Raw genomic sequence first — 24,396 nt, 5'->3', positions numbered from 1 at the left:
TTTTCAGTGCAATAGAAAAGCTCTGTCCCTCCTGCAAGTTGCAAGTGTTTGAATCGGGGATATTTATATAATAGTTATTTGTATTATTTTCTAATTTGTTTCTCCACCAAAGTATTCATAATACTTTTTTTTACAGAATTTTCCCACTTTCTGACTTTTTATCACTTGTGGGATCTCACAAGGCAGGTTAAAATGGACCCAAAGTCCAACTCTGATTCAACATTTTTGCAACATTAACTGTTAATTAAAGTAAGGCAACTTAAGAGCCCCCCAAAAATTACCATACCTCGTTAAAATCCATCTTTTTTACCTGCTTGAGCATTTGACGTTGTGATTGCTCCAACAGAATGTGTGCCACAGTATGTCATGGAAGCCTCTGATAACACAGTCTGTCAGAATTATAATTTAGATTAATGTCGAACAAAACTTTTGCAGTGTGTGCAGAAAGGCAATACTGTGTGCAGACAGTTTACTTGGTGCAGTAGTAAGGGTACCCATGCATCGGAGCCTTGGAACAAGGGATTTTGATACTGTCAAGGAAAATGTATCTATTTCTTAAATAAAAGTCAGCTGTTAGGTTGATATTACAATAGTAAAAGAACAGACCATGGCACCAGTTGATCAATAGAGATGCTGTTTTGATTTATTAAGAGAAAATAGTGGTAAGTATACATAATTCACTAGGCGGTAGAGAAAAATAATTAAAAGATGAAGTAAAGAGCGATCCTTCTGGAATCCAGAGTCATTGATGGTCCTAAACAATACATGACCCTGATATCCAGGCTACCTCCTCTCACACCCCAGTTTTAGTCATTAGTCATTAGTTTTTATTTATCATTGTTTTTTATTTATACTTTGATATTGTCATTGTTTCTTATTTAGACTTTGGTTAAAAGATACACAAAAGAAACTTAATGAGATTTACAAGACAATCACCCGTCACAATGCAGTCCGTTTTCCTGATATTTCTCACTGACGATTCTGATACAAAATGGAGGCTACAAACAAGATGGAGGCAGTGACAAAATAATTTTCCTTCTCAATACATGGGGAGAAACTTGCTAGGAAAAGAAAATTCCATGACCGGTCAAAGTCACATGACCAGGCTCTCCTACCGAGGAATATTACCTATTACAGAGTTGTGTGCAAAACATTTTGATGGACGTGGCAGACTGCACATCAAGCCCATTCTTCCTTTATTTTAATACATTTGTTGTATGGACTAAAAGAAATCCATTCAGGCTACTTCTTTTCCACAGTGTAATTCTCATTTTAGTGTTCTGCAGTCAAGTTCTGTGAACAGCTCAGTTTCCCTAAACATAATAAAAGTCACACATGGAGAATACCTATCACTAGTTTACTGAACAATGCAGAAAGCAACCAAATGTCCATAAATGTACTTACAGTCAACTGACATGAATAACATGTTTAGTCCTCAGGGTGCTGCTCCCCCACGGAGAGACACAGCTTTGTGCGGCCTACCGACATAAGTCTACATCACCCAAGGGGCTCCAGTACAGTCTGGCTCTCATCTTGCTTTGGCAACTGTTTGAGTACAGAGCCTCAAAGCTTAGGGGAGAGAAGCATCCCTGCCACTCATTGCTTATGATTAACCAAGCCACAGCCAATTCTCTGACAATCATTTTTTATGCCTATATCTTTATTTTAGGCAGATTAGAATTAGAGAAAAATAAAAATGTCCAGTCACTCAGTCTATGTAAAACTAAATGGGAAGTTCACATGTGGAGGTGCATTCAATGTGAGTAAAAACAATATTTATATTGAAGGTGCACAGAGTTGCCAATGGGTGAACTTATTTAAAAGCTTGAATTGTTTACTTATTTAATATTATATTAACGTGGTGCCCCTTAAAGTATTCTGAAATCTTTACCATTTGACCAGATACCTAATTTGAGTAGTGAAATATATAATAATTTCTCATATATGTATACTGTATGTATTTTTTTAAATTTTTCTATAAATTATTTTCATATTTTTCTTTAACATTTTTATTTTAAAAATAGGGGATAACAAAACTCAGTAAGAAGACACAAGGGGGTCCAAAGGCCCCGATGATTCCTCTGTGTGCAACAGAATTAGACCAAAATCCTAAACACTTCCAGGTTCTTTCAAAGACAGAAGGAAAATAATAAACACGAGACTCATGTTCAACAATCTCCTTGCTTGCCTTCATGATTGCAAGCATCAGCAATGAGCCCGGGAACAGGAGGGATCCTGTCTCATCGCCAGAGGTGAGTGATTGGGGGGGGGCGCCCATATGTTCATTTTGTATAAATCGGGCAGCTGTGCAGTTGCTTAGATCACTTCCATGTTCAGAAGCCACAGATTAAAATTAAAACAAGCTTGCGGCTGCTTTCGCCTTAACCCATTCATCGCCTTGCGTGTATTGCATACATCATTGGCCATTTTAGAGATAGTACGGTCATGACACATGACATGGCTGTCTGTGGAAATCAAATGGTTAAGCAAGCTCTGTACTGAAGCTGCCATGGCTGACAGAGGTACCCAAGCTGCCATTGCTGACCTCCTTCTGAAAATGATAGTTGTCTGGCTGTCCCTGGTTTTAATAGTTTCTGAGTCACTGGCCCGGAACAAGTATGCAGAGTGAAGTCAGAACTACTTATCTGCATGCTTTTTCCAGGTCAGTTACCTAAAGAATATTTAATCCAAGGAGAGTAATGCCAAAAGCATTTTCTTACAGGGATCCTGTTGGGGAAACCTAAATTAACACGAGAGTTTAATGCTTACACTGCCCTTGTCTCTAAATGCCCCTCCGAATGAATATAAATCCTTCTCTACTTAGAAACTGACACTTTCAGAAGTGTCATTCTTCTGGTTTTTCTAGTTGTATGGTGGACAATTAAAAATACACTACCTGTCAGTGGGAAAGGAAAAGAAGAGATATCTGATTTGGGTAACAATGGTTAGAAATTGTATTATTTCTTCTTGTTTTCTTTAAAAAGATTTATATATTCTGTGATGTTCCTTTGGCCAATGGTAATACATGTACACCGTATGTAAATGCGTCTGCACAATGCACCTCTGATATAAAAGGTTAGAAATGGTTCTAATGCTTTGTGACCTTCCAGTATCTAACAGTGTTTGTGATTTACTCAGATAGAGAATGGCCTTAGTTCTCATTTAAAGATCCATTTAAAGCTAATCTTCAGATTTAGGCGAACCACCCTGCCGACCTTCTCCAACTAATGATGTTCTCACCAAAATTGCCCTTTTTACCCACCTTAACCCACAGTCACATGATGCCTTAAATTACATGCCATCTTCCTTTCAGGTGGTTCTTTTTTGGATTGACATTTTCTATTGGCTGTCCAATGGTGGTGGCCTTTCTGGCCACATCCACAAGAGAGTATTGGAGCATCTGCAGTGCCAAATGCAGAAGTGGATCCGGAAGATGGGCTGTCAAGGGACCTGGTTGATGGATTGGGGTGATTAAATCTTCCTTTGCAAGGTAAGAATTTAACGTGGGGGGTGGATTAAAGAGGGTAGCAGGAAGCAGAGATTAACTTTAATAAAAGTGGTATGGCTTTACCTGAATGCCAAAGCAGAACATTAAAAAACAGAAATAAACACCATCATACCATAATTGTTAGGTCCTCAAATGACCACCATGAAACTGACTTCCTCTGCTGTATTTTTACACTTTAAACATTTTTTTTTCAAACATGCAGATCACTGTGACAATGAGCTGAACATCCACGCTGCAAATAATGTGGCAGGTCTGGCCCTGGCTGAGGAGGAATGCAGTGGCATACATTGCACCTTGGCAGTGGCCACTTACCTTTTGTTAGGTAGTCATTCAATCACTAGCTAGGTTATCAAGAATTGTTTTTTGGAAGCTCCCTTTAAAGCAAGTGAGATTGTGCAGTGTTTAAGTTTAAGTCTAAGATTGTGCAAGCTTTAAAGTAAGGTATGTAATTCCCTGTTCTTGGTGACTTTGCTGCTGGAGATAAGTCTTTTGGGAAATGTGCATTTCTAAACTCCTAGTACATACCTAGTGCCTTGTTACATGCTGTAATTCATAATACTGGTCCTATTACTGGCCCCTACTGCGTTCCTAAATGGTGTAGTGACTAGCAGACACAGAGTGCTGCAGGGCATGCAGGTAAAGGAACACAACCAGACAACTTATTTCTGCAAATGTCAGTGGTATAGGAGGTTGAAAGGTTTGTACTAATTATTGTCTCTGCAGGGAGAACTTTTATTTCTGTATTTTATAAGTGACAGGGATATTTCAAATTTCATTTTAAACTTGTGTGTTGCCGAGATGCCTATTTTCACAATATCAATGCACCTGAAATGTGTTGCTATATCATTCATTGTGAAGGGTACTCTAACACATTTTACAATAGAGAACAATACACCATGGCACATTACAATGCACATACCATATTGTGGTGTGCTGGTTCTCCCACTTTCCCTCTCCAAAGAACTGAACAGTGCTGTTTGTACATCCAGTGATCCACTACAGTCAATGAAAATGATCATGAAAGATTACTTCCAGCATCAGAAATTCACTGTCTTACATTGCATATGGTTTGTTTTGCTGTCTGATTCTCGTTAGAAATATTTCCTTTCACTTTCTAATCTCTAAATACAACAGGAAGTGAGAGAAAGTATTTCCAAAGTGAGTTAAACTTCTCCCCAGAAAAGTTTGCTCCATTAGAAGCATTTCCCTCAAAATTCGTAATTTCATGAAAATCATTTCCAGGGAGATCTTATGTATGTACATAACCTTAGTATATTTGTACGGTGTGATTTACAGAGCATCAGAACATTCTCTGATACTCCTGCCTGGTATGTGGCTCTTGAATGTCACTGGATTAGAAAATTGATTCACCAAAATTTAAGATATGAGCAAAAATCATAAGCAAAATGTTATTTCGATATCCTGGTTAAAACAATTGTCATACCAATCAAATATCAACAATGTGGATAGTACATGGAATACTTGTAGTAGTCTATTCTAATTATGATCATAGAGATAAAACTGCATTGTTCGTGCCTAGCATTAGTCCTTTAATCATGCATGTATATAGCACTGATTATTCTAGCACTATCAATAGTCCATAGTAATGTCACTGTCTCTCAAACTAGTTTTTAATATCTGAATTCTATTATTCTGTAATCTGTATCCCAGAGTGTTATTTTTGTTCACTGGCCTTTTAAAGAAAGCATATTTTCCCTGTTTTCTAATGGCAGTTATTGGGTTAATCTGCATACAAAAAGTGCATACACTTTAGACAAAAAAAATAAACAACAAAAAACAAATAAACAAATAAAAATAAAGTAAAACAACAAAAGACAGTGATGTTTGTAAATATACAAGTCAAGGCTTTTATTAGAAGCTATTATAGGTACTATAGAAATGCTATATTAAAAAACAAATAAAATACCTCTAGTCTACAACAGGAAAAGTAAAACAACAACAGACAGTGATGTTTGTAAATATACAAGTCAATACTTTTATTAGAAGCTATTATAGGTACTATAGAAATGCTATATTAAAAAAACAAATAAAATGCCTCTAGTCTACAACAGGAAAAGTAAAACAAAAACAGACAGTGATGTTTGTAAATATACTTTTATTAGAAGCTATTATAGGTACTATAGATATACTAGATTATGGCTATTAGAGGCAATTGAATTGCTTTTGTTGTCTGCAGTTCTTTGTTTGTTAGCTGTAGGAAGCCCACAAAGCCTGAAGATAAGCAGGTGCCAATAAACCCAGGGTCCTTTTACAGCTTTAAGCCAGGTACAGAAGCAGCAGCACATTATTCTCATTCCTTGTGCTGTAAATCACCAAGTACACAAATGTTGTGACAATTTTATAGAGAAAGGAAACAGCTTTACAAGAACATTGTATCAGACACTTTTCAAAGCAGATAAATCTAATTTTTCTATCACATAAAGGAGAATTTTAACAAATTGATCTTCATTATTAGAAGCCTTTCACTCATTCTTCCCCCAGACAGCAGTCATTTAAACTGTTGCAAGTGAAACTTTCACATTGAGAAAAATTCCTTCAGTCATTCTTCAACATAGAAGAAAAAAAAATGCTAAATAGGAGGATCCCCTGAGGCACAGAATTTTTAACTTGGCCAATCCTGTTGGGTTAAAGTCTGCGCCTTCAGCCAATGATTAAGCCTGGAGTGTGTCATGTGGTCATATCCACCCCTCCTTTCTCTCTGCTGCCTTTTCACAAGACAGGGAAAAAAATCTCCAGTTCATGTAAGGTCTGCAGCTCTGATGCACAATCTCAGTCTCCTGCAGACCCTGGTGGTTTCATTTGCCTCTCTCCCTCTGAAGATCAGGAATGTCTGGACAGAAACGTGGCAATATCCTGTAAGTGTGCCCTTTATTGTCTTCTATTTCTAAATAATTATTAACAACATGAATGCATGATATATTGCCTTTCTTTTATGTGATATCATTGTAGGAGTTACCTAAATTGCACTGTTGTGCCAAGTCATCTTGTCTACAACCAAAAATGTCAATAAAGCAAAAGGAATGTCTGGCCTATTAACCACTTTGCTGCCAGACTGGCAAATATTACAATTATAAAACATTGCTGATAAAGAGTTTCATTGCAATATATTGCTTTAAGATGATACAAATAATTACAAAATGATTTAGACTTGAATTTCATTAATCACTGGGCTATGTTACTTTATTATGTTTATTGATTCTTTTTAAAATTCTTGTATGAAAATACATTACACTTTGTATAAAATCTGTTTATCTGCTCGTTTAAATGAATGATCATTGAAAAAGAATAACTGTTGTGTTTCTTAGTTACTGTTTATTAACAAATAAAACTTGCATATCCTCATTAAAGTAAACTGCTCATTTTCTACTCCAAATGAAGCATTCTATGCATGAGCAATGTACATTATAGTAGTTCTCAATGAATGAAGTTGATGATGCACCAGAGAGAGCAGAACAAGAGAGTGGTGTGTCTTATAAGATGATGATTAGTATCCTCTAAGGTAATGTGTTACATAAAGGGTTCACTATATATTATTCACACAATATTATATTAAAGTATAGAAAAGTAATTCAAATTCATTGCAGAATTGTAAAGTGACTTGCTTGGTAAGCAAAATGACCAAGAAAGAAAAAAAAGATAGATAGCACTTTTCTACCCCCACCCTTTCCATACTCAGCTTCATTTACAGGTAAGGTTAGAAAATTGGGCCCATAAATGGCAATTATTATAATTAGTCTAGTGTGTTAAACACGGTCTGTACCCGTGTGATATATGATATTTCCCAATATCATTTGCAGGATCCTTCTATTAACTTTCTAAGAATGAATGCTGGTTGTTGCATACATTTCAAAATAGCAGACATTGCAGACAAAAGGAATGCAACATGACTGGGACAATATTAATTATATGCCAGAACACATGTACTATGTGCTGAATGATGAAATTTAGGGAGTGGCTGCATTGAGCAATATTGGAAGTTATTATAAAGAAATTAAAAATAATGTAGAGTAAAGCAATGAACAATATAATATGATATATGGAGTTGTTCATGTGTTGTATAGTTTTATCTGTGCTATTATATACGTATTCAAATTGTGCGCATGTATCTAATATGAATTAGAAATATTCTACATTCTAAATACCATGATATATATATATATATATATATATATATTTATATATTTATAAATAGTAGATAAAAAAAATCCAAAATTTTATTGTATATGGTTATGTTATATTAAAACGTTACATAGATACATGTACCATAAACACATGGATGCGCGTGTGCATAGCATGTGTCTGCATATATGTGTGTATATGCATATGTGTATGTTTCGATATACACGCCTTTGTAGGGGTATGTGTACTGCGAAGACATAAATGCTTGTATATCTAGCCTTAAGAAATATGTCATTTAATAGCTTACTGTTTGAGGAAGAAGAATGGATACTTCTATCCATATATTCTAGCTCCCTCCTGTTTCTCTTTGTCTGTTTAGTGTTACCGTCTGCCATCACCCCACCCCCCTTCCATCACCCAGTATGTTGTAGACACCTGAATGCCGACAGATCCGCAGAGGTTCAGACTGTCTGGAATTCAGCCATGTACCCAGAATTCATTTTTAGCCATAAAGCAGACAGCACTTTGTGTACTCCTGACTGTGAATCACTGCTAGCTCATTACATATGAAAATGAGTTGAAGATTTATTTTGTTAAACCTTAACAGATTTTTTTTTTTACTTTTTAACCTGAAGTTAGCCTGTTAGCCAGTCAGCCAGAATAATTTTCAGGCTGTTCTGGATTTTCTATAGTAGCCCATTGTCTGAAAATTTCATGTCGCTTGTTGCCAACTTTTGTTCTGTGTGGGCCTTTATAATGCAGCTGGTTAGAAGCTTTGCTAAACAATGAATTTGCTAGATTTTGAAATATTCCCATTGTTCTCAGTCCCATAAATTAGAGTAAAAATATTATTAAAAAAACAATTTTGTCAAAAATACCATTTTAGTGATAGAACTTGTTGAGTTCTGCAAACAAGTATATACTATATTTTAAAGAATTTATTAATCACATTGTGCTCAGAATGCTATACTAAACTAGTGATGTTTATCCGGCATCCAGTAAGACAGCTCACAACAAATAACATTCTAGCAGCTGCTGACTGCAAGCCTTTACAGTGTCAATTTAAATGCACAATCCTTTCATCCTCCGTCTTTTGTAAGTGCCTCCTTTATCAGATGATTACATCCACTGTGCTATAAAGACCTTCTGAAAATTATAGCTGCTTAAGCACAGAACAAGTCAAAATAGAGCCAGATGACATTTTCTCACTGCTGTGATCTCATTACACTATGTCTGCTAGGTAGAATGTAGAATCCTGGCAGACCAAGAAGAGGATTTCAGAAGAGAAAATATCAATGATGAAAAAATCATTTACAACCCCCCCCCCCCCTTCCCAGTGTTTTAACAATGCTTAGGTGTTAACTGAATTATGTCACCCCCTCAATTACTGACCTTTTATTTTATATACTGAATAAATATTCTGTTTCTACATCTTACCAGAACCAGTAATCATCAATATACCTTTGCCTACCGAATCTATGAATTGAAAACCGTTCTAATGTAATCCAGTTTCAAACTAGATCCATATCTATAATATTTAATGATTGAGGTATGTGACTTCACAGACAGTCTTGGCAGCCTTACTTAGTAGACTAGTACTAAAAACTGTACTAACTGGCTTTTCCCATTACTTCTATGCTAGCATTGCTCCTTCATTGTTTCCTGGATCACTAGATAAACATTTTATACATAATGATACATGCCATGCTTCTTATGTAATATGGGCACATGGCACTGGGATCAATGTTTGGGACAACACAGTGCAGTCACGTAACTAAATCAGAATTAAGCTTAATTTTTTATTGTCTTTTTACCATTACTGGGGTAATTACTAAACAATATTTAGACAGAGACACTTCAGGTACAGCTTGTTAGAATATATGTCAAAGTAAAGAATTTCACATTTTTAGACTACATTTGTCTGCTTTTTTTATTTTCAGTAACAATGGTAAATTATCTATTGAATCACTAATTGGTTTAAAAACCCTCACCACAATAATAGGAAAATATGGCAAAATAAACTGGTATGTTAGGGTAAGTCATGCCAGGGCATCTTTTTCTTCTTTTTACAAATAGATTGCTAAGTAAACGTTTCACTTGCTGCCCAATCTTGATTTGTTTAGGTGGTGATCAGAATAGAAGCATTGAACTAGCATTTTGAAATGCTTAAAAAACCCTTCCAATCTTTTTGGTTTTCCCCGGATTTAGAACTTTTTGCATTCCCCTCCTACCCTACACAAGAGCACACCTGTTACTAAAGCCCTACCATTTTGGAGAGAAACTGGCACAGGGAAGATCCTAACATGGAAGGATTGTGTGTGCACTTCCTATTCAATAATATGTATGGCCATGAAAATCAGTCCAGCATGTGATATTTTTCATTTTTATTTCAGTGTGCTAAATATTTTTTTATGGCTGCATACTAACCATCAAATTCCATCTGTGTATTTTAAATTTCTCTACTTCAAAGATCCTATTTATAGTTGTCCTAAAAGTACCTACTGCTGGTTAATGAAATAGTAATGTGCATAGTGCATAATAACAACTTAGAAAATTCGCCATTGTAAAATTCTCTTTGTTAGATTAACTTTGTCTCTTTTATTTAAAATTATTGCAGTCATAATATATATATATATATATATATATATATTTTTTTTTTTTTTTTTTATTTTTTTTTTTTTTTACACCTGTCTGGTATTACTGTTTTTTTTATACCTTAAAAAAATTTAAGCTGGCTACAGTCTGTGAGATGTACAAACTATTGTAATGCTTCACATGTTGTCTTCTCAGCAAGATTATAAACAGGAGTACTTTGTTCTCACTAGTGCTACTGTTCATAATTGAAGAATAATAGTGACTAAACTACCTAATTGCTTTGTTCCCCTGAGAATATTCATTTAGAGCTGTTATGTTCTTCCCCATGGATGCTGGCACATCTGGTTAAAAATGCAGACTTTCTTGTGCCTGAGCACTCTAAGTTGAATTCTGGTTGGACGTGTTTACTTATAGACAGCAAAGGCTATGTATTGTTTGTTGCCAAATGTCAAATATCTCTGCTACAGTTTACTTTGTATAGATTCAATATTTCAGTTTTGGCTGTTTGACTTTTGTGTTGATGGCCCACTGATTTTCTAAATCCTTTCGGCCATCTCTTTGTGAGTTTTCTCCTGTGGATTTCCCAGCTGTTCTCCATTTTTCATCCTCTACAGATCCAATGAAAACTAACCCCCCTTTTTCTGTTTTCTACATAATATAATACAAGTGGAAAATCTAATGGGAAATTAGGGTAGCCATATACATGATGGTAAACTTATGATGAAAGTTTTTGCAAGTAATATTTGATGGGTACAGCAGACAGCCATTGACTTACTCCTCTTAGATTTGGAATTCTGTCTATATTATCTCTCTGTAGATCCCCACTGTTTGCCACATCTATCCCCTCCATACTTAGTCAAATAAAATGGGGATAATGATATCCCTCTAAAATATGGAACACTGATATACATGTGTAAACCAAAGGAATGTGCTTATAATTAGTCATTTCTGATCTCATTTGTAACCATCCTCTTTAATCAACTAATGCCTAAAGATTACCCGTGCAAGGCCTAAAGGCAAGTACATGTCTCTGGGAAGCGATGATCAAATTTGTCCCAATTTCCTGATTTGTGTGAGTACGTCCATGTAGGGCTGTCTGATCTGTGGAAAATCACAAATTTAGAAATTCAGGCACCCATCATTCATAATTTATGTGATTTCTATGCATATTGAGCATCATTAATTCAGAACTCTGTTTAGTCTTATTTTTGAAACCAGTGTGCTCATCACTAGCGTTGGAAACTGAGGTCCCAACAGGTGATTCGCTATTGATTTAGTGGCTGTAGCCTTTTTAAATGAGGCCAATAAAAGCTCAGAAACACAAAACTAGTTATATTCTTTTATACCTGCCCAGTGCAAGGTTGCTGGTCTAGACTTGAATGTGCCTTTTTTTATCTGCAAATATGTGTAATGGAATAAAAATATTGGCTGCTAAGGAAATGGTATAGGACCAGACTACCAATTTTATATTTTACCTCCTAACTGGAATAAAAGTTTAGGGTAGGGTCTAGGGTATGATGAATAAGTTGAATTACTGGTCTGGCACTGTACATAATTATGTTGAAGAGCTGCAACTAGCTGAGGTTAGTTTTGTGAAGAGGAGAAAGAATTTACACCGTTACAGGTCAGATAACACCTCACTGCAAATGTTACTTTTTCTCAATCCTGCAGCTCAGTTTTAAAGAGCATGTGAAAATGCAGCCACTTAATAATTTAATTTGACCCTGGATTTGGCAAGGTAAGTGCAAAAATGTAACCTAATATTTCAACAATTTTATCTCAATAGCAAATTCCACGGTTGTCAGAAACTGTTTTGTTATTTTAATCAATAAATATAGAGAAATTAAAGTAGAAAGTACAAAGATAGTAAAGTACAATTAAAAACTTTGTACAGTCCTCTTTGCCTCGTTATTGGCATGAATGAATATATATACGACCTGTTGGAGACATTCTACAGCCGCAGTAATGCAATAGATTCTGCAATGTAATATAGGTGGCCTCCATTAATTTGTGGTTACTATGTGCAAAGAGTACTTTCCAGATCCTGGAGAGACAACTGTCATCAAGATTTGTACATCCAGAAAACGATGAATTGTATATTAGACAAATGTGAATGTTTGTACTGTATACTAGACAAATGTAAACTTTTGATGTACAAGTGCAAAAGCAAAAGTTTACCTTCAGTGGAAACTGAATGTCAACACAAATGTCAGCCAAATAATAGATTGAGAGATATAGGCATCTGAAAATAAATACAAATCATGCCTTACCCCCCAATTCTTTCCTATTGATTCATTAATGTGAAAGACTGCCTCAATAAACAAAAGAGAGTCTTTGTGACCTTTACAAAAAAAAGTTGAACTTCATAAATAAGACAAATGATAATACTAGTCAATTCCATTGCCTTTTTTGTTTAAACACTTTTCCACCATATGGCCAGTTTGAGTTGTCCAAAACTGTGATAGGTTTTTTTATATTGATGTGCTTTATATGTTTGTTTTACCGTCAACTTTGGTATTTTCTTTCTGTAAAATACATCTCTCCCTACACTAAATTAGACTAAGCATAAAGTAATGCATGTGCTTGTATAATAAGGACATAGCACAGTGCTCATTATTAATTAAACCCATCAATATCTACATAAAACTGTGTTAGAAACCAATAAACCTATAATGCTAACATGAAAATATTGATCAGTGTAGGCATACAGTATATGTCACATGGAACACTACTATCAGATGAAATTAACAATATCTCAAATGTGTGCACAAAAAGGTTTTTATCTTTTAAATTAGCTTGAGACATGAGATCAGTAACTTTGCAGTGTGTCAGTTTTCTTTGTAAATATGTGCCCTTTGAGGAGACATTAACAAAGGCCTCACTGACAGCCTTGTCGTTAGCTTGTTGGTTTTGCTATCGCACAGCAAGACACAATTACAACATGAGCTGATGGCAAGAAAAATGTTACATGCAATATGTCTAGTTACTGCTTCTGGCAACACCTTAAGCAGTCTGGTAAAACTTTGTAATTTTTTTTATTGAATGCTAATAAAATACATAGGGAGCTGTTCTTCCTGCCAGAAAAAATATTTGGCCATTCAGTACTGAGATTTAAACAGCTGTCCCACTACATAGAACAGCCAAGTGGATGGCACCACTAAAATGTATGGGATATATTGTCCGTTCTCCACCCCCAATCATCTCATTGGATGGGTAAAGATCAGCTGCAGCCTAACAAGACCATCCTTCTTCATTTTTATGCAGCATGCCTGATTGGTTGCTAGTATTTCCGTCTTCCATTCTGAATGCTTCAAGAGAGATGATTACAGTAAAGCCAAGATGAGTTCAGGCACTTAAACCATTTCCAAAAAAAAAAAGAAAACATTTAATGATTTATCACTGACTACTGTGTTTATTTTATATCTGTGTGGAGTTTAGCTTTCAACTTCCTAATAATGGTCAGGGTTCTTCAATGTTAAAAATTATATTTGACCCTTAGGAACCATTTCTAAAATAACAAATGTATACATTCTTTTGTATAACTATGATTCTGTTCTTTTATTCTCCTCATTTTTAGATTATTTTAATAAACCTATATGACAGGAGACCTTGTGACAAATTACCAATATACATAGTCTATAATTTTGTAAGGAATATAAATACACAGATTCAAGACCAAGAAGACGTACATCTGTACTTTTAATAACTTGGTAAAAAAAAGTTTATAGGTGCATATATTGAGCAATAGGAAGAGGTAAAACATGACCATGGTTCAGAGCTCTAAACAGTCAGGGATTGAGAGAATAATAGAGAGCTTGTTCTTTTGGTGTATTACGCGCACAAAATGAATTCGGTAAAGTTTATTTCCAGTGGGCCATAAAAGATTAAAATGAACTCTTTCTGCTGGCTCAGCAGTCCTGTTTCTCGCTGTGTGTGCGAGGGAGACTTATTCTGAGCAGCTTGTTTTTTTTCTCTTTTTGCCTGGCTGGTGAAAGAAACACAAGGGTTTTGGAGTCTTCTTGAAGGGCATGCTTTTTTTTAACATTACAAAGTTTGTTTTATTTCACATGGTATTTGAGCAGAAGAACTTTTGCAGGGTGTTGCAGGGGTATAACGCCTATTGCACATGGTGACAATGCATAACATTGTGCTTTGAAAACCACTTGTGTTAAAAGATTCTGATTGCTTTAACATAAAACTGTGCTTTACCCATGCAGGTCAGTGTAACACATTACCTTTCATCCCTTTAAAAGCAATTTCACTTTTCCTTAACTCCTTACATTGTTTTGATATCTATTTATAAACCAGTGAATCTGGCAGTTATCAAAAACTCTTAGGCGGAAAAACTTCCAAGCCTATGTGGTTTTAATAGCAATTATTCATGTTTGGTGAATGTCAGATTCACTGCTTTTAAAATAGAGTACTAAAACCATGAGAAGTATTCTGCTTGGCACAATGTTCATACTAACATAATGCTAACATACGTTGTAGCAACATAGCACTATAGACTGAACATTTAATAGTACTTGGCAATGTCTGGCCATTGAACCATCACTGTTACAATGAATGTGACACAAGCTTCTTCATGCTTGGAAGTATTGGCTTTTTCTTTTTCCAAATCTGAATGAAGCAGAGGGGAGTGTATTGGTGAACTGTGGTTTCCTTTAAAGCAGCTGGTTACATTTAAATAATGGAGGGTGTGCAAAAACAGGAGTGACAAGTCATTGGGGATTTTTTCTGTTAAAAAGGAACATCTTTAATTAATAAATATTTTTATTAAGTACTAGTTTACTGATACAATTACTGGAATTTTACTATCAAGCTAAATAATATGCCAGGACACTTTTTAATCCAAGCATGCTACTTTAATAAGCACCAAGTGGAGCAGAGCTAAGCCTGGTACTTTAGTTTATATTGCTGTCACCGGGCACTGTAGGTTTTGGCAAAAATCTTTTGATATTAAAATGTGAGAAAATAGTTTACTATTTAGTATTAATACTTTGGTAATGATTCTCTCCTTAAAACAAATAAAATTGTACATTCAAACACTCCACATGTGAAATCCTAACTTGGACACACTTGTGGGTTTTCCCAATTATTGCTTTGCATAATAATTCTTAACAGCCTGTATACCAAGGGCGTGGCAGAAGCGTATCCAGCACACTTTGCATTAAAAGTTGTCCCTTTATCTAGCCTCATAAATTTGGAAAGTATGCCTATTTCTACTTAGTATGCCTATATTGCCTTAATTCTTTTTCCATCCCTGCACCTAATTTTTAAATTACCAGCTTTTCCAACATTTTATAGATATGGGTATTGAATTAGAATACATTTTCTTTAATTGTTGTAAGCAAAACTACCTGTGTACACACAATAAAAAAAGGTATTGCTTCCTAAAAGGAAAAAAGAAACTACTGCCTCATTCTCTCTTTATTTCAATCTTTTTATTGATAAAATGGAACAGAGAAAAAAATATGGTTTACATGAACTATATAATCTGTTCCCTTGTACAATCAGCAAATAAAATCAGTATAGCAACAAAGGTTTATGCTGCAATCAGGCTTGATCTCTATATTTGTAACTCATTCTCTTCTAATGGTGTTGAAATCCTTTCCCCACGCTTACACTGCATGCGCCTTTCAGTGAATAGATACTTCTAGTTAAGCAAAACGATTTTAGTTACCTATAACTTGCTAAATGCCTAATTGATTATTACTTAACCTGGTTGGGGCAGTTTTAAAATACTTTTGAGTTGTGACATATAGACACATAAAATGACTTTTGTGGGACATATAGCCCCATGTCCGAACAGTGCTTCCATTGGAGTGTAATACTGGTTGACCTCGAGTGTAAACATTTTTTTATGATGGCTAAACTAGAATGAGGCTTCATGATATTTACAGTGCCTACAAATATTAGTGAATATTGGTAACTCAAAGGATTTTGCCCAGTGCATTCAGGCATCGCCTGGCATATATTTTTTCATGTGTAATTCTTGTATTGCGGTGTTGTTGACTTTGCATAGCTTGAAGTCGGTGGAATAGAATCCTTGTCTACAAAGAACCAGTGAGGGAAGTACCTTTGTTCACATAATCAATATCTCACAAAATGTTTTAAAAATATTTTCTGAAATTTGCATATAGATGGATAATAGTTGTCCAAATACTGGAGGAGATTGTCTGGTCTGTGCTTGGCATCTCTTCCAGCGCACTGTGGCTTCTTAATTGGGGTTAGGCACCAGTTCCAGAGTTTTTGTAGGACTGACTCACATTAATTAATGGTTAGCCTTATAAAGGCCAAATATACAGGGAGAAAATGTCCTGGACGAAACAAATATAAATTCTTGCTACCATTGCTTACATAAGACTTAAGATGGTTCACACATTCAAAACTGCTCTACGGACATTGTGGAGAAATATATTACCTGACTACACAAAAAATGGATTTGTTATTACACTTTAAATTTAATCTGCAATTGCAATTAGTGGTTTTCAGTAGGGAAGGGGTTTTCTTTTATATATTTGAGGGATCATTTAAAAAAAAATGTTTTTGTTGTTGTTAATACGTTTTTTTTTGTTTCTTAACAGTATTTAAAGTATTACCTTCTACAAAAAGCCTAACCTCTTGAAACCTTGCATCAAAATATGATTTTTTCATTTTCTATATTGTAACAACAGGCTTATACAATAATAGTTGTACTGTCATTCCATTTATCCATTTATGCCTAAATATTTATTTCTCTTTTTTGAGGGATGGAATGAGAATACAGCATCCTTTCAGATAATTATTTCTGCTAAGCTGTTTATTAGTGACATTATTTTCTGTTTGAAATGACGTCTACAAAAGACAGCTCATATCTCGTTCATATGAGTTCAATTCAATGACATCTTTCTTACTAACTTATTATAGATTCAAGAACATTAAATCAACTTCACATTTTCAATTCTAATTGGGCTTGTGTGGAGGGGGAGAGAAAGAAAATAAGCGAGTCCTTTGTAGGCTGTCTGTCTCTAGTCAATCTTCCCTTTGTTTTTCTTTTCAGTTGTACTCATATTTGATGCAAATTATTGAAGAATAAGACAGTAAAAAAAAAAATACGCACACAAAACAAAACCATTTAGAATCAAACATGGTAGAACAGAATATACCAAAAAAACATTTTGAATATTGTAGTGTAAAGAAGGTCATTTGACAATGCTACAATGTAGACCAACAGGAAAACTATTTTATGGCTGACAATGGGAGCGTAATAAATGTTTAAGTGACTAAAAGTTCATGCCCGCTGAAAATGTACAACAACCACTGGAAAATTATTTTGATTGACTAATATAAGACACTGATTAGTATTAGTAAATACATGTAGAAGAGTTTGCGTTTAGTAATGTGTTTATTTTGTAAAACAATTTTATCCAATTTTTTAGAGGTTCCTCACAATCCTGTTAAATTTCACTGCATAATGTAAGCTTTGTACAAAGTACATTTGAAAAAACATTTTGAAAAAAGTCCGCCACATGACCTAGCTGGAGGCAGTCCATGATCATCTAGTGCTTACTTCCAAAGCCTTAAAATTCCTGGTCCTTCCCTTTCCATTAATGGATTTTACTTCATTCTTGCAGATTCACATATGGGCATTACCTAGGACAATTTGTATGCATATGCAGCTTGCTTAGGAACACTCAGTCCTCCCTACTAACACTTCCTCAATAAGGATTTTCATAGTTGCATAAACAGAACCTAACTAAATTGCACCCAGTTTGAATGTGCTGCAATGAGCACAGAATTATAAAGTTACTTCAATAAATATAAACTTTATAAATAAAGAGATAACAACTGTTGGACATGAGCTCTACAGCTCTATTAGAGTCTTGTCTGGTCATTTGCATGTCTAAGTAACTGGTTTTCTAGCAACGAGGCTTCTTTAATTCTGTGGGTGGCCTGTGCACTACAGTTGTGTCTTCACAAAACGGAAGCTCAGTATGCATTTAAAGGATTAGTGTGCTTATACATTAGTGTAGGATAAATCCCAGCCAATAAAGTAAGAGGCAAGACACTGATCTGCATATTGATATATAGATAGATAGCATTAAATCTAGACACATAAATAACTACATCCTTTTTTTTATTTCAACTTTTTTAGTTTGCTGACTTTCGTATATTACTCTTGAAAGTAATCTTTTGCTGAATTACTTTTTTCCATGAACTTGTGCTCAGTCGGCTACAGTTTATTGTACAAGACAAATTTAGTTACAGTTTACCCAGAACTATCAAATTAAATTATTTGGCTGCTCAGAAATTAATGTTATCCAGAAAGTATTTTCATGTGAAGGGTATCATTTTATTGGCAGCTATGCAGTGTTCAGGCATTGGTTGTCAATGGGGTTATTTCAGGCAAAACTTTTTTTTCTTTCACTTCCTGCTCTTTCCAGCTTCACATCTTTACCACTGTAAAGTGCATGTGGATTTGTGTACACATAACATTATATGCATGTGGTGGCCAGACACTCCTTCCCTGCTGATTTGTGTAATCTTGGTTGGTGCGTGGCAGGACCTTTAGATAGTCTCTGTATTACACATATTGTATGACAGTTTTGAAGCTTTCTCAGTATAACCTTTTGTGTCAGTCCTCAGATTTTTTTTTTTTTGATCCTTGTACATTTCTAGGGGCCCTTTCATACCTGCAGAAGTAACTGCATGATTGACTGTTCCCAGGCTCATAGCAAACGGTTATTGCACCCTGGGTTGGCAAATCGCGGCACAGGTAAACACGTTTGTGGCTGTGGGGTAGTTGTTGTCCCAGAGGGGGAAAAGCAACTGTGTGGCCATAAGTGACCTGACACTATCTGAAACTTTGACACCAAATGCGTGCATCTGCATGCACAAAATGGTTTGTAACCAGTCCCATTTGCTTGAATAGCAGCTGTTGGGACCACAGTTAAGCCTGCAGCAGAATCCTGAAGTCAGCCGCAGGTCTGAAATGGCCCTACAAATAGTCTTGAGTCCTGGTTTAGACAACATTGTAAGGTCGCTACATCACCTTAATAGAAGGCATTCCATCATGCCTGATGGCATCACCACACTAACGCAACTAAAAACTGAAAAACTAAGAACAAGTCTGTGACTAGTAAAATTTACTGATTTAGGGCCCTTTCATCTGTACACAATAGCACAGAGATATTAACCAAGGAGAACCGAGGATAGGGTGATTTGGAAATCGGTAAAGTGATAAGAACTGATGGGTGTGCTTAAACTGTTAAAGAGGAGTTGCTTATAACACACAAAGTAACAAAAAAAGTAAGGACATAAAAAAAGAAATGTTAAGCAAACAAAAGAAGAGGTACCTTGCACTTAGATAGCAAAATTACCAGATATCAGGAATCACTTCACATATGTTCTACTTTACAAAATCTATACATACAAAAAATAGATGAGAAAGTTATTTTTAAATTCAGCATACAAGAAATAGGCTAATTTGCAGCTACTATTTATATAAAATAGTGGCTTTTAGTGAAAATTACACCCAGCAAATAGACCAAGTAACAGGTAAATGTACAGGTTGCATACATACAGAATAAGAGCACATCTCAAGAATTACAACTAGCACACAGATCAAGAAAGAATCATTGTGCAATGGGAAATATACCCAGAATATGGACCAAGTAGAAGATAAATGTGCACGGTCCATGCATTGAATAAGAACAGATTCTGAGAATTACACCTAGCACACAGATCAAGTGAAGAATCATGGTGCAGTGTCCAATTTTTTTCATAAAAAGTGGGAATTAAACACAGCTTATCAAAACTGAGAAGCTCTAGGGTGCGTCTTACATAAATACAGAAAATACCATATATTCATAATTGCACCCCTACAAAGAATCAAGGACATCATGCACACTCATTACCTATAGAAAATGAACAGATAGAATTACTCCCAGCAAAACATTACAAGTTACATTGTCACTTTACATGATAATAACAAACACAGAGAATTGTATCCAGTATGTATAACACGAAATGTGCAATGTCCATATGTCAGCCTGTTGGAACAGTAACCAAGACAACAGAGTACACTTTGCTGTTTTAAAACATAAAAACAGTGGACTTTTTTACAAAAATTGGGTTCTATGGCAACTTTGTAAGGAAGAGGGTTGTTTTAGGACTCCGGTAAAAAGGGAAATCATTGTTTAGTGCATCATGAAAAGAGATCATTTGTGAGAAGTAATACTTGTGGTGCCCCTGATTTTAGTTTTTTATGATGATAGTACAGTGGGCATCTTAGCTTAGCACAATATATTATGTATATGGAATTGCAGAATTTATATTTATGAATATAGTTTTAGGCCCACCCATTTTACCTTAATTTTGTTAGGGTTGAGAAAATAATATTTATTCACTCCTTCTCCATTTTACAGAAAGGCAAAGGTTTTTAGGTCATAGTGGCCTTTTCACAGGAATCTCTCTTCTCATTTATGAAAATCCGTTGACCTCTCCTCTAAAATACTTAGCACTGCGGTGATTATTGTGATGATTGGAACCTCTCACTCCCAAATACTCTGACCTTATAGCTGTTTTCCCTCTGGCCTTCCACGACCAAAAGCTTAGCAATCTAGAAGGCTGACATTTATTAGTTTGATGAATTACTGGATTTACAGTACATTTTGTTGTACAACACATAATGGGAATACAGCATAGCAAATATGTGTTTTGGTGCGCTATCTACAAGCAACAAGAGTAGCTGTTGGTAATATTGGATAATATATCATCCTGTGCATAGATAATGTTGTAATTTCACTATTACATACTTATCTCATTTGCAACATTGTAGTCCATAAATATATATTGTCACTAGAAAAAATAAATAACCTTTTGTTATATCAAGGATCTGTGTGCTCCAAAAATACCACCTAGGGAGTTTGTTACTTTGGTATAATATACCTCTACCTATAGAATCTGTTGTGGTGCATTAACATATGTGAGTTGGCGCCTAATATTTAATGGCCATTATTTGAATGGTCTGCCTAAAGCATGGCAATGCACCATAAAAGGTGCATGTACCCAAACCCTAACCATTCATACACCAAGGTTTACCTCATCATTTTTCCTAGCGGATGATGGTAATATATTTACATTCAACAGGATTTGTCCGTGATGTAAGACCGGTCCCCTAAAGTTGCTTCTCTTTGCTGATTGACCGGTTTCAGCTCTCTGACTTCCCCTAATAAAATGCAGGGCCAGCAGGTGAGGACTGGGGGGTTGCTTACAACAAGATATTCGGATAGCAAAATTGCTTCTGGGAGAGCAAAGAATAGGTAAGTAATTCATTCATTTTAACCTTCCCTAGGCAAAATGAGAATTTCTGTGCGGAAAGAGACCTCCTGCACAGGGTAAATGTTTTTTTTTTGTCTTGAGTTTGGCTTTAAAGTCCAACTTCAGCTAAGATATTTTCTTTAACTGTAAGTGATTGAATCACTGCTACAAGATGACCACTTATACAAAACACTTTTTCAGAAATATAAAGAAAAGGTTAGATCCTCTGTAAGGTTATTATTACATTGCCATGTCCTTAGGACCTTGTGACCACTGAACCTCTTACCGGTATTTCTTGTCCTGGTGTCACATGGACAGGAGATTTAATCACAGTCCACTATTCTTTACATAATATGCTCATTCACACAGACTGGCAGACTGCTTTACTGACTACAGATACAATTGTGAAGACATTGTTCTTATCTCCAGGGTAGTGGCCATGCACGTAGGGTTTTGTGTACAATTCTGCGCGGACTAGTGACATGTGTACACACACTTGAAGATAAATGATAATCACCAGAACTAATCAACCAGTCTGGATTGCTCATGGCACTTAAGAATCATTGTGGTTTGTGATCTCTGTGCATCATTTTTTAGTTTTTGAAATAAATGCTTGTCTGATGATTGGTCAGAAATTATTACTTTTAAACAAACTACAAATTACTTTTTAACTTTGCCTGTATTTGTATAGATACTTAATCTAAAGCTATAAAGACACATCAGATAATAATCCCCCAAGACGAGTAGTTGTACTTGTCTAGGGTGAAAATCTGACACGTGTAGAGTGGTCGTCTGACGTTGTTTATCAACCCACCCTGGCAGATTGATAAATGACTGATCGCAAACATCTGCTGTTCACTCCTAGGGAGGGGAGAACAGTGGGGCGCTCATCCTTTCCCCTCTCCTCTTCATCACACAGAACAGTGCTGTGTGTACAATACTCATTCATTCATCTATCACTGGAAAGATAATGAAAGGTCAACAACAATCCTCTGACATCCATCAGACGTCTGTATCGGGCATAAAAGGAACCAACAAATTTCTGGAATGACAACCACTTGTGGTTAGTGGCTTTACCCTTTTCTTAAAGGCTACGTTCAGACTAGCGGTTAAAAAGCGCACTGTCTACCATTCCTGGATGTTTAATGGTGGTAATTTGCAAACACTCATGTAGGTGTTTGCAGGTAGTGTGTTTTTGTTTTTCATATATATGGGGTTACATGATCCATGTAAGCGGTTGGATTGGTTAACTGCTTCTGATTGCTGTATGTAGTGTCCATTGTGTGTAGTGCTACTGCAAGCAAACACCTGCAAACACCTCATAACTGAAAAAAACAAACTTTTCCCTTCCAATGTAAATCTTTTTAGGGGGTAGGTAAATGTGGTGACCTGCAATGGTACAATAGCCTCTGATGAGAGCACCTCAGGCAATTGGAGGCACTTCGTTTTGTATGAGGAGATTCCTTAACTTTTCGCCAATCCCCCTTCATGCAGGGCTGATCCTTTACTCTTCCACATCCAAAAAATCATTCATGTGGCATTGTCAGGGTAAGGTTTGGCATGTCCTGTTTAAAGCGGAACTAAACCCAGAATAAAAAAAAAAACACACCTTTAATCCCGCAGATCAGTCTATCTGTTGGGAGGATTCTTCCATCAGGTCCCGCATCCTCCCGGTATCCGTCTTCGGCACGGTGCAGAGGACACCTTCTTTTCCCTTGTTCTAGGTTCTTATTCCTGCGTCACCTGGTCTCACACTGTGGTCTTACTGGGCGTGCATGAGATCATCAATTTTTTTTCGCATTGATGAAAAATTTTTTAGAGTTTAGGTACGCTTTAAGGATAGGCTGATATTTTATACCCATAGATGAGTATAATAGAAAGCGCACTGACAACAGGTTCAGGAAAACAGTCACAATAAAAGCTTTAATTCTCCCATGACAAATATAAATGTGTTTTTATATCTGAGTTTAGAACAAAAGCCTATAAACCTCCCAGATATTTAATGCTTTTTTCTTCCAGTGTGAACATTTACTGCTGCATCATGCAGGCTTGAATTTGTAGTCAAGTGCTATTCCAACAAGCCGGTCACCTGGGTAGTTTGTATGGTGTTTCAGAGGCTGCCATCAATCAGACAGATGAGCCGAAACAGTTGATATGCAGGTATGCACGGCTTCATGGAGAAAAACTAAAACGTACATTAATTTTCCCCTGGATTCAAATAAATCAGACAGTTTGCAAGGAACAAGCAGTAGAAATATTTCAAGGCTGTACGTTGGACTCCTGTCCTTGCTCCCAGGAGGGTTAAGTGTAGGAGGCAGTGCATTGTGGGTAACACCCTGGTGAAAGAAGGAATAGACAAGGAACAAGGTAACACCCTGCGGGGTTTCTGTCTGCAAAGAAAGGCCTGTTTATTCTATGTTTTAATGCCTAGGCTTGACCTCTGACCTTTTTGTCTTTGTGTAGCCAGGTGCAAGTTTCAGTGGAGGTTCATGCACTGTTAACTGCCTAGTTTCCAGAAATTTCTTTGTGTCTGGATTTTTCTGTAGCTTTAGAATTCTTACTTTCCAATTTATTCACAAAATGTTGTGGCGCCTTATCAATGAAAACAAATAAATGAATGTAGCAATATAATAGATATATAGAACCATATTGCACACATGCAGTACATAATATTGTTCCTTAACAGATTTTACTGGACACATATCCGACAATTCATAAATTTTAGTCGTATTTCAGAGTCGATATTATTAGGAGAGTTACCATTGAATCGGTTACATAATTTCTGCACAAAGAAAACAGAAACAAATCTAATTCCCAGTTGTATTATGTGGAAATAGGACACAATATTG

The 24,396-nt window shown here is 35.8% G+C and overlaps 1 long non-coding RNA gene across 1 annotated transcript in view; it reads left to right on the top strand.

The window, feature by feature from the left end:
• Window positions 1–6,168: 6,168 nt before the first annotated feature.
• LOC140336738 (uncharacterized) overlaps window positions 6,169–24,396 on the top strand; it is a 48,662-nt gene continuing 30,434 nt past the window's right edge. Inside the window, exon 1 of the long non-coding RNA XR_011921938.1 lies at window positions 6,169–6,384. This is a non-coding gene — a long non-coding RNA (uncharacterized lncRNA). The remainder of the gene's footprint in view (window positions 6,385–24,396) is intronic.

Source organism: Pyxicephalus adspersus, chromosome 8 (genome assembly GCF_032062135.1).
Source record: "Pyxicephalus adspersus chromosome 8, UCB_Pads_2.0, whole genome shotgun sequence".
NCBI lineage: Eukaryota > Metazoa > Chordata > Amphibia > Anura > Pyxicephalidae > Pyxicephalus > Pyxicephalus adspersus.
Note: the sequence above shows the minus strand (reverse complement) of the source record. Positions and strands in the feature narration are given on the sequence as shown.